Source organism: Ambystoma mexicanum, chromosome 3q (assembly GCF_040938575.1).
Source record: "Ambystoma mexicanum isolate Mex_15411 chromosome 3q, UKY_AmexF1_1, whole genome shotgun sequence".
Taxonomy (NCBI): domain Eukaryota; kingdom Metazoa; phylum Chordata; class Amphibia; order Caudata; family Ambystomatidae; genus Ambystoma; species Ambystoma mexicanum.
In genome coordinates, this window is record NC_090926.1 from 542,613,194 (window position 1) to 542,626,848 (window position 13,655).

Genomic DNA, 13,655 nt, shown 5'->3' on the forward strand with positions numbered 1-13,655 from the left:
GTTTTGTTTTTATGCATTTTTGGAAGGCCGTAAAAGACCGCCGTCACTGTATTTTTGTTAATCAGAAGTGTACTTGTGTTTTCAGAAATCCAGTCCAAATCTTCTGCTTTGGAAATAGTCTTCTTGATAATCTCTTTGATGTTACTGATAGGGTCCTGATCAAGTTTAAAGGTAGGTGTCTTCATTAGATAGTAATTTCAGGCAACCTTCATTGTACATCATGGTGTCCATGATGACTAGGGCACCACCTTTATCAGCTTTTTCGATAGCAATACTGTTGTCCTCTGCTAGCTCCTTAATGATTTTTAGCTGATGTTTCTTGATCGTGAGAATTCTACAGCAATAAACAGGCTAATTTCACTCCAAGACAAACCAAACCACGACCTACGAATAACAATACGGATAGCAGCGAGGTGACCAGTGGAGAGACCGAGGAAATACCATCAACCAGCAGTACCACACTACCACACTACCCATACCTACTGAAGGTCAAAGAACCATCCCACCTACAGTGAACATACCAACACCAGTACCAGAAGGTTTTTTTTTTTTCTTTTTAGGAGGAGAAAAGCCAGAAGAGGGAAAAAGAAAACCCCGCCAGAAGAACAAGCATTGAAAGATCCCATTATAGTTAATATCGCTTCAAAACCACTCACGCAATCTCAATTGAATACTCTCAATTCAGGAATATCCTTCATACCCACTAACAATACGAGTTTGTTTGAAGAAGTGAATCTTTTCAAGCTTGTTCGAAAAATGGAGTTGAAAATCTTCTTTGATAATCTAACTATTGAAACAAGGGAAAAAGACAAATGTCCATACCTTGAAATGAAAAAACAGAAGTAATTTCCATCCCCAAATTAATCACCCTCTAGTTAACTTGTTTAAAACCAAAACCACTAGAGCCTTGAAATGCCTCAAATACAGCACTTGCAGTAAACAAAACATCAACTAAAAAATCATTAAGGACCTAGCAGAGGACAACAGTATTACTATCAAAAAAGCTGATAAAGGTGGTGCCCTAGTCATCATGGACACCACGACATACAATGAAGGTTGCCTGAAATTACTATGTGATGAAGACACCTACCTTAAACTTGATCAGGACCCTATCAGTAACATCAAAGAGATTATCAAGAAGACCCATTTCCAAAGCAGATGATTTGGACTGGATTTCTGAAAACACGAGTAAATTTCTGATTTAAAAAAAAAAAAATCAAGTGAGACTGGTCTTTTACGGCCTTCCAAAAATACATAAAACAAAACAGACCCTCCATTTAGACCGATTGTTGCTGGCACAGAAAGCATTTTTCATCCCCTGGCAGTTTATCTTGCCACCGCACTCCAACCTTCGAACATTTTGGGAATATTTAAAACAATTGTGATGAGAGAATTCAGTTTACAATGGACATTGGCAAACAGAGTGTGAATTTCCTTGATGTCACTATTGAAATAACCAGCACAGGACTTAAAACTCGAATCTATAGGAAACCAACTGATGTGAACAGCACCCTTCATTTTCAAAGTTACCACCCAAAACATTTAAAAGAAAACTTACCATACAGCCAACTACTCAGGGTCAAAAGGATCACATCAGAAGTAGACCGACTACAGGATGTGTACACCACTATGAAGTCCAGATTCAAAGATAGGAGTTTTCCAGAGGATCTGATCAACAATCCATACTAAGAACGGAAGCACAAAGCCGTGAGGATCTATTAGAGCCAAAGATCAAAAATGAAAGAACCACCTTAATTCATTCACTGAAGTACTCTAGTCAGAGCTTTCAGATCAAACGGATTATACACAAAAACTGGGATATAATTGTGATGCTGGAAATGCATCGGAGGGACAGGGCCTCCGTATCTTTTACTGCTTTTTATCATGTGTTCCGTCGTGTTCTCCGCGCAGGCGTTCATGTGGGACTCCTGGCGGTGCAGCTCTCTTTTGGTTTGGTGAACAGACCCGTGGGATATCCTTATGGCACCCATGGGTGTGGGTGCCAACACTGTGCCCCTAGTGTATGTTTTTGGGCACCTGTGGGTGGCCCACAGAGCAGGGTATGGGCTGGTGGCAGCTCCATGCTGAATGAAATTGACAGGTGCGCGGATTATCCTACATTTTGGGACACCCCGGCCCTGCCATTGGGATCAGTTGATTCCTGATGGAAAACAAGATGGCCCCTGTGGCCTCTTGCTTTCTATTACCCATTTCCTTGTTTTCCCAAAGTCCTGGGAAGCCCTGACTCTGTCCCTTCCCCCCGACTGGCTGTTGGGTGGAAATGCCATATATGGTGTTGTGAAGGCCCGGCGAGACATGCTGGAGCCTTCCCGGTGATGTATGTTGTGGGTACCTCCTGTGGGTGGGACCTGGGTGAATAGAGTGTGACGAATATGCATTCTGTGTTGTGGATGTCTAGTCTCTGGTGGTTGACACAATGACTGAGACAGCCCTGCCCGAAACCGGTATGAATGCAGCTTGGAGAGTTGAATGGCTCGGTACTTGTCCAAATACACATAACTTGTTGCGAGTGTCTGGAGAGAAGTGAATGGCCTGAATAACTCGTGTGCCTGATTGGCTGCCTGCATGAATGCCCTTAGTCGTGATTGGATCCTTGAGTGTGACCCAGCGGAATGAATGGGAGATCATCAGTATATCTCTGGACCTCTCACTGCTAGGAATCGTGTTAAGAAGCTGTAGTCCACTACGATGAGTAACTGAAGCTTGACCTTGAAGCCCCGCTGGACGAGAAGAAGTGCTGTCGCTCTCCTTCGCAATCTGAAAGCTGCTGTGTCTCCAAGGACTGACCCAGAGAGGACCTGGTAAGGCGCCCTCTTCCCGAGCCACGAGGGACCATCGTGCACAGCTGATCTTTGCCAACGCTCCCTGGTAGACAGACCTTCGACAGGCTGCCGACCCGATACGGGGACTGCTGCGGAAGTCCAAGGAGAAGCGCCGGACTGTTGTCCGCCACTGTCGACGACCGCCGTCGACCAGAGCCGCCGTGCTCCCGTTTGCTTAAGAACTTCAATTGATCATTGGACGCTCTCATCTGCATCGTCACTCGCTTATCTCCCGCTGGAGAAGGCCCGACCGTCGAAGCGCATGCGCCGGTGGGTTTCCCGCTACCTCAAGACCACAGAGACGGCGTCTACGACGCCCTTGCTGGGCTTTGCGGTCCAGAACTATCGTCACAGAGGTGCCCCGCACGCCTCTTCCTTGCAGGATGCCAACGCTCTGTCGTCCACGAGCACCGCTAGGAACGAAGCTGCCACTTCCCTGCCGTAGTTCAACCTGTTCTCTGTTGGACGTTTGACGACCCGTGACTCCTGCCTTAAAGGGATGGAGCTGAAGGGCCGTCGATTCCCCGACACCGAACGACGAGTTCCTCGACGATCCGTGGCTCCTGCCTTAAAGCGAGTCACTCAAGAAGGATCGATCGACGCATCGTCGGAGAACTCTACTCCACCAGGTACATTGGGGGGGTAAAACCTTAATAGGAGGAAGTAAGACTATCAGACAATATATGGACTGGGCTTGTGCTATATATCTTTGGTTGCCCAGGTGGGGGGGGGGAGGGATCTCCACACAGAACTGTGCCTAGCGGTAGGGGGTCAGCATTCTGCCTATTGTTTCAACCATCTTACGTTGCTGCCTATCTCTATTGCTGGTTTCCTCGTTATTAATCTGTGTGACATTTTAACCATACAGTTGAAGCACTTTAATCAGATTTGATAACATTAGTGGTGCTACCTTGTATCTATTTATCATTATTGACTTCAGAATACAAAGTGCGTTATTGTGATCGTGTACATACCTTTGAATATTATATAAAGACTGTTTTCAGTAATACAGTGTGTGGACATTCCTTTGTGGGGGTTCGGGGACTACACTGTACTTAAGAACCAGCCTGCATTACCTCCTGAGAAGCTAGGCCTTGATTGCTCGACCACGTACCAATAATAGAGAATCTTGGCTGGGGTCCTCTGTGCCTCATCTACCATATAGAGAGCGGAAGTACAGACACCCCCTACCAGTACAATAATCAAAACAGACCCACAATTGAATCGCCTCTTCCCGGAACCCCCGATGCTGGCATACAAGCGAGGAAAAAACTTTTGTGACAAATTGATCAAAGCAGAAAAACGGAAACCAAATAACCAACCCCTCATGTCTAAACCCAAAAGTGGCACTCAGCCTTGTCTCAATTGCCAACATTGCTCTAATGTAATAAAAGGAGATCATATTCGACATGGTAACACCGGGAAAAAAATCCATCTTAAACAATTTGCAACTTGTGATTCCAAAAATGTGATTTATGCTTTGCACTGTCCCTGTGGAAAATAGTATGTAGGGAAGTCTACCAGAAAGGCCAAAGAACGATGGACTGAGCACAAGTCTAATATTCGCACCAAAAACATCAAATCCCCAGTGTACAGACATTTTAGAGACCACCAACGTACAGTGGCTCAAATGAGGATGGTGATACTAGAAGTAGTACACCCACTTCCCAGAGGAGGAGATTTACAAAGACTGCTTTCATAGAGAGAACTTTTTTCAGATACATTGCGTATACTCACTCACTCCCCTTGGTATGAATGAGGACTACTATCTAGGACCCTACATATGATGAATATTCCATTTTACCACACGTTCCCCTTTTACTCATTAGGATTACGTTACCCTGTGCTATGGTGAATTTTCAGTGTTAAACTCACTTGCATATGTTTTACAAAATACACCTCATTTGGTGGATGATGTTGTTTAGGATTGCATTCCCTTTGCTATGACCAAATCCCTGTGTAATATGCACTTGCATTTGTTTTACAAATTACACCTAAGATGGTGGAGGTTATTGTTTTGACAAAAATTGTTAACATTAGGTCACCTTGTGGAGATATAACTGATTTGGAATTGTTTAAAATGTTAACACATATGGTGGAATATATATGTGAAAAAGGTGTCATTTGTGTTTTGAATGTTAGATAAGTGCTAATTATGCAAACAAACCTGTTACTCTAAAGCAAATGTACACCTAGAGGACTGGTAGTTTCTATGGACTAGACTCCACCATATCTCCACTCACGCAAACTTTCCTCACATCCATATGAATATGGGTTACTTATTCTTTCCTTTACTATCTTTTTAAGTATGCGCGCTCACTTGACGTTCCTCGTTATATTCCGCGCATGTGCTGTGATTTTGTATACATAAATTCAGACGACAGTCTTTCTGTGTTGTCAGATTCATGACGTATTATTATCACTCATTTTTATGCATCTTCTCCCATTGTTTAAAAATACGTCTTTACATTTTCCTTACTTTAAATTCAGTCTATTCTCCATCCCGAGCATGCGCGGGTATTTTGTTGTCATGGAATTCTGACGCTGACTTTTCCGTGTCATCAGGCCCAATCAGTTAGTCTCGGTGTTACGCATGCGCGTAGAGACAGTTCCCTATGCGCATGTTTTGTGCATACGTCATTCAAGTATCAGGTATTTAAGAAGGCGCTGTACCGCATCCTCCTCCGGTGGGACGCGGCGCACCATTATCGCTTGCACGGATTCTCTGAACAGTATCAAGTAAGTGCCATGACTGATTCTGTCAGTCTTACCAGTACGTTTTCTTCACCTTAATAAGCTTTATCTTATCCTTTTCTCCCCCTTTAGATGACTTTACTCATTTGAAGTACTGCCTTCTGAGTGTTATCTTTCGAAAGATCCCTCTTTACCTTGCATGGATCCGTCCGTCAGGACTTTTTCTGAACTTGTTGTAATTAGAGACTTTTCTTCTCGTCTCTCTCCTCAGCGTTACTCCTCTCATTACTTGGGGTTTACACATGTTTCATTTCTTTAGCGTTGAGACGAATGATCACTCCAGAGCTTCCACTTTATGTTCCATTGGATACGTCATTTCAACTATGTGACCACCATAGTTGGTAAGTCACATTGTTCAATCTTTCCTCCATTTTGTCAAATTGCTCTCTCTGCCTTCCTAGGACCCCTCTTTACAGACTAGATTGGTTATAAGCCATGTCTATGATCCTCTTACAAGTTATTCTACTGTAGTTTGAAATAGCCGACTGTATCCCACTAGCTTTACCATAAATACACCAGACATTTAATTAATTGTTGTTTTGTATCGAATAAGTTATGATCAAAATGAAATTGTAATGCACACTACATATGCAGCTATACTAAGATGCATTTTTTTCTATCTTTTTCAAGAATTCTGGGAAATATGATTCTGCCCCTGAAGAAGAGTTTATACTTGAAACGCGTCGGGCCTAAAAACACAGTATAAATAAATGTATGAATAGTTTTTTACATGAAATCTTGTGAGCTGGGTATTTACTACTTCTGCCCCACCAACTGAACTATGGACTGCATTTAATGCATCAAATTGTTAATGTGAAATTATATATAAATAACACTGAATTACTGATCTGCTCCACAGATACTAGATAGTGTGCAGGGGACGGGAGTTCCTACATCTCTAGGAACAACCACTTTTTCTCCCATCTTTGAGCCCTCTCCCACATCCCGTTATGCATGGGTGCTCCTACTTTCTTCCCCCAATCCCGCCTCAGTTGCGACACCTCCTTTCCCACCTTGGACATCAGGAGTTCATAGATTCGGGAGACCTCATGTCCTCCCTCCAAGAAATCATACATTGTTTCAAAATTTGCATCTGGCTGGTCTTCCAGTGCCAACTCTGCCCACATTTTTCTCACCTGCCGGACCACCCTGGTGTAGGTAATGTATTGACCAGGCTGTACTCCGGTTCCCTCTACCAGCTCGTCAAATTCTATGGCCTTTCCCTCCTGCCATAGGTCTCCTACTGTTGCAATATCCACTGTTTCCCAGTGTTTCCTGATCATGTTTCTCAGCTGTTCGTCCACTCCCTCCAGCGCCACTAGCGGCACCTGAGGGGAGCTCAGAGTCGGGTTCTCCAAGGCCCAACAGGCCTTACACCATACCCTCCACCCCAGCTCCAACAGCCTCGCTCGCCCGCTCAGTTCTACCTTGGGCAGCCATATAATTTCTTTCAGGAAGAACGGGGCACATTCGGACCGTAGCAAAAATTGGACTCAGCCGTGGGCTCCTCCTTTAACCATCTAGCCACGTGCTGCAATTGGCTAGCCAGGCAGTACATCTCGAAGTTGGGTAATTTGATACCCCCCCGTCGTACGTGTTCTGCAACTTCCATAAGGCTATCCTGTTTCTGGTATTGTGCCATATAAAGCCTCTGCATAAGCTTTGCAGTTTACTGAAGAATCGCTTGGCTATCATGTGGGGGGATATAAACAAAGAAGTGTAATAGCCTGGGCAGTGCCACCATTTTCAACAGTGCTACCCTCCCTACCATGGCCAGGGGGAGCTTCGCCCAGAATCTCATGCTCTTATCCAAGTTTGCTACTGCCCTTTCCGTGTTGTGTAGGCGTTCCGTCTTCCACACTGTGGTATATATCCACCCCCCCCCTCAAGTATCGCAAAGTTACTGGTCTCCCAAGGGATCTGTAACACTGGTAGGCTCTTTCGCAGAGCCCCTCTGTATCTGCCAAGAGGTGGGGGGGGGCAGACTGGATTGCAGGGGATTAACCACAATCCCAGAGAGCGACGTATATCGTTCCATCACTTCAGGATATATTGCAAATTTTCCTCTGGGTATCTTAGATATAGCAGTATATCATCGACATACAACGATATGAGGTGTGGTCCCCCCTTTGTGTGGATTCCCACAGTTTCATATTGCTGTCTCAGATATATCGCTAGGGGTTCCAATGCCCAGGATATACATAATTGGGGACCAGGGACAGCCCTGTCTGGTGCCCCTGCTGAGCGTCCATCTATCTGAGATGATCGCCCCTTTCTTGACTCTGGCTAGTGGGGAGCTGTACAACATTTTAGCCCATCGTAAGTACCCTGGCCCTATTCCATATTCTTTCAAGGCAGCCAGCAACCAAGGCCATCTGACATAGTCAAAGACTTTCACCAGGCTATAGCCACTTCCTGCGGGTCAGCATCTACTTGTTCTATAACATGGTGGAGCCTCCTCAAGTTATCAGCTATGCTTCTGTGTGGTACGTATCCGGTCTGGACTGGATGTATGAGCTTGCCTATGACTTGTCGCAATCTGGTTGCCAGTACTGCCGTAAGAATCTTACTATCCTACTTCAACATGGAGAACGGTCTGTAGGACCCGCAGTCCGTGCTTCGTTTGTTAGGCTTGAGGAGTGGGATAATAGCCTCTCCGAGGGATTCTGGCAATCTCCCCACTTCCAATGCCTCATTTAGCATATCTAGCATTGGAGGGGTGGGGGGGTGGCAAGTACTTCCACGCTATACATTTTATAAAATTCACTAGGCAGTCCATCCGTCCCTGGGGCCTTACTGGTGGGCAAGTGCTTAACCACTGCTTCTAGCTCCTCTAGCGTAATCGGGGCATCCAAATTCTCTCTTTCCTCCGCACTTATTTTGTATAGGCCTATATAGATAGAATTGAAAAAACCCTCTTGGGTATCTAGCGTTTTTATCGCTCTGATAGCCGATCTGGGCATTTCCTTTTTGTACAGCCATGCCAGCAGCCTACCCGGCTTATCTCCACCCGCGTGTTTCTCCGTATAATTCTTATAATTTAGATTACATAATCTCTTCCAAAGTCCCCCACCTTCTTGCTGCAGTTTACTTATGGCTTCAGAGCCTCCCCCTGGGAGTTGTCACCCTTTTTCATGGCCATTTTAATGTTCTCCTCTGCTTTTCTTAAGCCCTGAATTATATCCCCTTGGAGCCCTTTGGTTTTTGATATGGCAGAAACCCCGCACCACCACCGTAAAAGCCTTCCCACAGGGAACCCGCTGTTCATACACTACCAGTGTTTTTCTCAAAATATTCGACAATATCCTCCCTAAGATCCTCTCTGAATACCGTATCTTTCAATGCCTCAACTCTGAGCCGCCATGTGGGGATCCTGGGTCTGGGGGTCAGGTATTGCCATATTACTATCAACGGAGAGTGGTCTGAGAGGACCCTGGCTTTGTATTTTGCCTGCACCATTTCCTCCGTAACCTCCGAAGAGACAAACACAAAACCTGGCTGGGTGTATATGTTTTGTGGGGGCCGCATAATGCGAGTACTGCCTCGTGGGTGGCGTGACCTCCATATATCCTCATGGTGTAGTTCCCTTAACAGGGTCTTCATGGTTCTAGCAGCAGGGGTGGGTTTACTTGGTCTATCATCTGATCTAACCATCTCTGGGTCCAGCGTGCAGTTGAAGTCACCTCCACATATAACTACCCCTCCTAGGAACGGGCTGACTTTAAAGTATGGCACAGAATCCCGTTTGGTGCGTATGTATTAATAATGCTCACCTCCTTATTTTCGTTCAGCCCCCTTATCGCTACCATGCTCCCATCTGTGCCCTCTGGGGACTGTATTAGCTGAAAGGGTACATGTGGCGCAATCCAGGTGGCCACAACCCTGGCATATGTCGAGTAGGTTGCCCCAATCAATGGTGGTTCCCTTCCATTTTCCCTGTATCATTTCCTGCCTGTCCTTTGTGAGGTGGGTTTCCTGAGTAGGGCAATGTCTATTTTCTGTCTCTTCAGGTACTATTGTTAATCCTTGACATCATACGTATTTGGACGTTTCAGGGTTACAAAGCCTTTTAATTTGTTTCAATGAAACCAGATCTAGAATCATGACAACAGGAACCACAATATGATTTAATTGTAATGGCGGCATATTAACGAATACTACACCGTTAATTGGACCTTTTTGGGCATTACGATCTGTATCACGTTTTATTTCTTTCCACACAGTAATGGTGGATTTCATTGTAGATACTCATTTTACCGCATTCTAAATATGGCCACAATGCATTAGCAGATGTGAGCAACATCCCTTTGTGACGTCGCCAGAACCTTTTTGTTTACTAGTGACGTCACACGCAAATCTGCGCGCGACTTACGTATGGGGCACCATTTTCCTTTTCTTTGCGGCGACTCACGTTGACGGATAATCGCACTACCAGGTATTCCTTCGTGGGCACCAGCCAAATTCACTAGGGATTCAACCCGTTATATCTGTGGAGCAGGTAATAACCAGCTAACTTAAGCTGCCCACTCCTAATTGAGCATTCATCTCATAGCATTATGTATCACTTCAAGGGGGGTCATAAGTCCCCCCTGACTGTGCTATACTTATAACTAAAGGCACGTCATATATGAATCCATTCAAATGAACTTCTATTAGCACGCAATTTGTGTAACCGGGGGGGATTGCTTACATGTTACCCAATGACAATCAGGATTATTTGAAACATTTTCTGGAATACCACCTTACTCTTTTCATTCCAGTTCAATATTATTCTCTTTGTAGACATCGCTAATATCGAGGAAGAAACAGTGTATTGAAGCCTTTCACTGATTCGATAAGATTCACTCTTTCAAAGGACCTGTTGAATATTAACGCCAGAATCACTATATACAAGTGAGACCCTTTAATTGTAGAGCGATGTTCTCTAATGCTCGGCATCAACATATTTCTCTCACTCTAGCCAGACGGGCATTGAGGATTCTATTTATTTTTTAACATATTTCACAAAGGTCTATTTAATACTGCTATAAGAAGCTTTCGGATATGATGGTTACTCCAGACCATGTGACAGCACGGTAATACCATCAAGAGATTGGAATTTAATGACGCCAGTGTGGCAAACTTGTCGCGATAGCTCACATATTCCTACATCACTAGTGTTGAATGCACTAATTTTTTGCATGCAATTATTTATCACTGTTACTTTGGGTTTGTGATATCGTTATAACGTTTTCTACTGCCCTAACACTTTAATACGCTCAAGTTTTTGGCTAGCATCCTTTTGTACAAATACTTACCCACTTCAAACACTTTGGCCGAATGGGCTCACTATTTCTTTCAATATTGTGATGCGTGGACTTTGGCATGCTCAACATTAGACCAGGTTCAGATGTTTCACCAATGAGACTTACAACTTTAAACTGAATCATGCACTTGCCATCTAATGATTAGATGTATCGGGATGAGTATTCTAAACAGTGTCCTTTTTCCATTTTCCAAAATCTCACCCCCCCACCCACAAATGACTTGCTACAACCAGACTCCATTCCTCCATCTGACCTGACATGTGACACTACATGTTATGTCTTTTCAGCTTGTAATAAATGGAACATAACATTTACTTATTTTGGATATTCTTTAAAATGTATAATATATTGTGAATTGTGTGCTGTACCAATTTGCTGCTGATTTTCTGTTACAAATTGATTGTGTACAATGTCAACACATGAATGCATCTTTGAAAACGACCAAGGGGGTCAAAATACGTGTCGGCTGTCCACAATCTGAAGAATAAAATAACTATTTACGAATCATCTGAATTGTTGCAGTGATACACTATCAGTGGACTCTCTATAAACCTTGGGGGTGTTAAGAGTGCGAGATACCTTCCCAAAACCAAATTTCTGCTGTTTATAAGACTTGTCTCATGTTTTCATTAAGTCTTTTTTTAGTGGTTGTGTGCCCTCCACCTCCCCTCGGGTCCCCCGTGAGTGTTTAACCCACACCCTCCCTTTGGTCCCCTGTGAGTGTTCATGTGTACACCCACCACCCCTACTCGGGTCCACTGTGAGTTTGTGTGCCCCCACCCCCTCTCTTATCTCTGAGTGTTTGTGTGCTCCCTGGTGCCCACTTTGTACCTCTTTGCCCCCCTCCCCCAGGAGCTGTCTTGATATATTTTGATCAACACCACCGTCTTGTGGCTAATACTGGGATTTTGACTTCTGGGATTTTGACTTCTACTCATTGACTCATGGTGCTTCACCCTCCCTCCTTCATGCTGGACTTACTCTGCATCCCTAACTTGGGCGGCACTTGGAACAATGCTGTGACCTTCCTCATCGTGAATCTTGGTTTGCATTTAATTGTACTCTTGCATCATTATGTGTTATTTCTGAATCCCGACTCCCCCGCCCCCTTGTGATGCTCGTTTTCCCCTCCCCCCTGTTGCCCCGCAGTCTGGTGATCTCTGCCCTCTAATCCCCTTGTCTTCTGTCCCACCCTCTTCCCCCTCCATCACTGTTTCCTTAGCACTTATGCTGTTCATAAATGTCGCCTGACCTCTATAAAATCTTGTTTCGTCCCCCCGCCCAATTTGTCTTATCCCACCTCTCTCCCTCCAACACTATCTGAAATGTCATCAGGCCTAGTACAAAAGTTTACTTGTTTTACTCTCCTCCTCCCTGTACTCCTACCCCCCACCCGTCCCACTCGTTAATTCCGGCACTACCTAAATTGACAACAGGCATAGTAAGGTAGCCACTTGTCTGTCTCATTTTCCTGCCCGCCCCTCCTCCCCTACTCTTCAATGTCAATAGCTCTTACTCTAGCACTAATGTCTCCCGACCTGTTTGATAGCAGCTTGTTTGTCCTCCTCCCCAATTTATTCTCCTACCTCTCCCCCTCTAGCACTATCTGAAATGTCATCAGGCCTAGAACGAATGTCACTTGTTTTTCCTCCTCTCCTTCACTCCAACCCCTCTACCCCTCCCTCCTCTTGTTAAATTCCGGCACTACTTCAAATGTCATCAGGCATAGTGTTACTGTATTCTCCCATGTTCCCTCCCTGCTTTGAAACACATGGTGCTATATAAGACAATCAAGTCTTACACACTGTAGTGTAAAATGCTTCATAAAGCTCCATTGCATTAATATAAAAGCTTCTATATGCTCAAAGTAATTTTTACAATGCTTGCATATACAAGCTTTTATGTATAAAGTAACAGAACCTGTTTTAAATAGTTTACCAGAGCAGGCTCGGTCTGCCATCTACGAAATAGACAGGATCGGTATGAGATACCAAATATTACATAACACCGCCCCTGCATGAGCATGCAGGCATCTAGTCAGTGAGAAAACACGGGGACATGAAGGAACTCTATCCTACGCAGACAGCATAAAAAACGGAAAAGGGCACAGTGGAGCGGTCTCTGGCATAATCTACCTGCAATGTTCAAATCAGAACCCCCTCACCTCATAAAGGCAGTAAAGTTACAGAAATCATGGCAAGGGAACTTCATGCCATAGCGCTCCTGCCTTGACGGCCGCTGCTCTTCTTCCAGAGCCCCGGGCTGCCGCCGCACCCTGGCACCCATCCCCTGCTCTGGTGGCGGCATGTATACACCACACCCGTGCAGGACAGCTCGGCAGCCCCGGAGGTATCCAAGCCCGCATGCGCCTATGTAGCAGTGCAGAAAAAGAAGCAAGCACGTGGCTGTGGTAAAAAGGCCAACAATATGGGGCTTAATTTTCAACTGGGGGAGTTGCCTGCTGTAGAAACGGTCAGAGGCGTATTGGCAGATAAGTGTGAAGAAAGGTAGTGTATATACTGTATAATTTTGCAGAAAGCTCGTGAATACAGCAAAAAGCCACTGCCATTTGGAGGTGGAAAACATGCAAGTACCTGCTGACAGCCGAATTTGCAACAAAAAAAACATATGCTCTGAAATTCCCTCGGCCTGCGCTGCACGGCCATAAATCACTTCTGTTTGCGGGCAAGGAAGCCGGGGATGCGGATACCAGTACTAACAAGCCAAGAAGACACACAAACCCGCTGTTTTT

General features: G+C 44.8%; 1 protein-coding gene across 2 annotated transcripts in view; it reads left to right on the forward strand.

Moving 5' to 3' along the window:
* SPDL1 (spindle apparatus coiled-coil protein 1) overlaps window positions 1-13,655 on the forward strand; it is a 739,625-nt gene that overhangs the window by 212,852 nt on the left and 513,118 nt on the right. The window lies entirely within an intron of this gene.